The 2,483-nt window shown below is 36.6% G+C and overlaps 1 non-coding gene across 1 annotated transcript; it reads right to left on the reverse strand.

Annotated features, from left to right (window-relative positions):
• Window positions 1-347: 347 nt before the first annotated feature.
• LOC133828104 (small nucleolar RNA R71) lies at window positions 348-454 on the reverse strand. Its single transcript, XR_009890745.1, has one exon. It is a non-coding gene; the product is annotated as a small nucleolar RNA R71 (small nucleolar RNA).
• Between the last annotated feature and the right edge of the window lie 2,029 nt (window positions 455-2,483).

Raw genomic sequence — 2,483 nt, forward strand, 5'->3', positions numbered from 1 at the left:
TTCTGTATGCCCATAGTGAATGACAACTACACTGGAATCTCCAATCACACCATTAGAGCCAACAATTTTGAACTGAAGCCAACACTAATCAATATGGTGCAGCAAAATCAGTTTGGGGTTTAGCTTCCGAGGACCCCAACATTTACTTTGCCATATTTATGGAGGTATGCGCCACAATCAAAATGAATGGTGTTACCGAAGACGCCATCCGATTGCGTCTCTTTCCTTTCTCCTTGAGGGATAGAGTGAGGATTTGGTTACAATCTTTACAGCCCGGATCGATCACAACATAGGATGAAATGGCTACGAAGTTTTTGATAAAAAAATTCCCTCCATCAAAGTTTGCTCAACTGCGTAGTGAAATTGGGCAATTCCGACAACAAGATCAAGAACCCTTTTATGAAGCTTGGGAGAGGTTCAAAGACTTATTACGTCGCTGCCCACAGCATGGATACCAAAACAGCATGGATACCAAAACTGGATGCAATTACAACCCATTTATAATGGGTTAAATGGTTCACCTAGGACTACTATTGATGTAATGTCCTGTAAAATATCTTAACATAATTTGCGGAAAACATAACCATTTTCTAAAATAAGGTAATCGAAAATCCATATAAAAAAAACTTTCAAAACATACAACAGTTCGGAAGTATGCACATACTTAAAAGTGAATTACAATGTCTTAATTTTAAAACATTCAACGAGCCCAAAATAAAATATTAGTTATTATATGGGTTCTAATCCCCAAAACGTAAATTCCCAAAAGGCCAATCCACATGTACATCCTCGCGGATAAACTCCAGCGCTCACTGATCCACTTTGCCTTTGAGCTTACCTACAACACGAAACAACTAAGTAAGCGAAACGCTTAGTAAGAACAACTTAACAAACACAACCACATAAATAGAGCAAGAACTTAACTAACTGTAACTAGGCAAATAATCAACCAAGAATAGGATTATGATGAAATCGAACCCTAACATACAATTTAAGAACGTGCAAACGTCCTGGAAAACTTATGGTCATGCCTCATAATCAAAATTTATAACCTGAAGGTACACCTGCACGCAGAAAATCCCAGAGCATACATACCATCTTAACTGGTAACATACATACTCAGTCGTATCATAACATACATACTTACTTAGTCATTCGTATCATATCATACATACTTACTTAGGGTTCCGGAGGAACCTTCAACATAGCTTAACATATCTCAGCATATCTCACCATTACGTCGACGAGTGTAAACTAGTTACACCGGTTACCCAGACTCCTAGAGGAATTCGACATACTTTCTTAGCCATAGAGATTTGATTCCAAAATTAATTTACTTACGTGTCACAGAGTTTAACTGGACTCTTATGTCACGGGTGCTAAGTCGGACTTCTTACATATCGTGATGGCCAACAGACTTTAGCCACACAGGCATTGGCGGCGAACCAAACTTCTTACATATCGTGATGGCCAACCGAATTTAGCCACACAGGCATCGGTGGCGAACCAGTTTCTCACATAGTTCCCCGGTGGCTAGCCAGAGTTCATAGTTGTCACGGTAGCTAGTTGGACTGCTTACCTTAGTCATGAGTATGCGAATTCTCTAGGACCACGGTCTTGAGTAAACCTTCTAGGACTAGTTCAAATTATTAACTAATAACTCAGTTATCTAAACTAGTCATTAACGTGTTGTAGCCAAACATATCAAAAGTTGTCTTACCTGGATTCCTTAGCGCTTTGCTTGTGGAAACATTCTATCCAAAAGTGAGCTTTCACGCTTAGATAACACTGTAGTGAAACCACACAGTGACTCAGATTAAACTATGGCATATTCTTATAGTTAATATTCCACAATAGCTACATGAAATAAATTCTTAGGGACTCTATACTATAGTCTCTTATACACTTCACACTTCACAGTGTATAAGGCCGGATTTCATTTCAGTCTTAACGGTATCATAGGAAAATTGGTCTTGCCGCAACATGCTCATCGACAAGCATTTTAGTATTCTTTAAATGAAGAACTCACTTATCGGATAGCTCGTATTTTGATTTTAGGAAAAAAGAGTTATACTCAACTCATCTCTTTAGAAAATACCAACTTGTAGTCTTCTTATAAAAATTTACCGTTTTCTATCATTTACCAAAATACCACTTATTGATCTGTTTCAAATAACATCTAACAATGTCATATCGCTCTCTTATAGGTTCTAAAAACCCAAACTCCCATTCTTACCAATTCTTACCCATAACATAGGATCTCTCTTTATGTAGTTTTTTTTTTAAAAAGAAGGTAAATTGGACCCTTAACTTATAAAATCGTAAAAATCAATTTTTCGTTAAGGTTCGAAATTGCTACCTTTCAATTTTTAGGGAAAACTTAGAAAAATTATTTCTCTTAAACCGTAACACAATTTTCTCTCAAATATTACAAGAGTCCTGGTACACATCTTAACTAATTCTCTTAAAAATTTTATAATTTT

The sequence above is a fragment of the Humulus lupulus genome, chromosome 3 (assembly GCF_963169125.1).
Source record: "Humulus lupulus chromosome 3, drHumLupu1.1, whole genome shotgun sequence".
NCBI classification, from domain to species: Eukaryota; Viridiplantae; Streptophyta; class Magnoliopsida; order Rosales; family Cannabaceae; genus Humulus; species Humulus lupulus.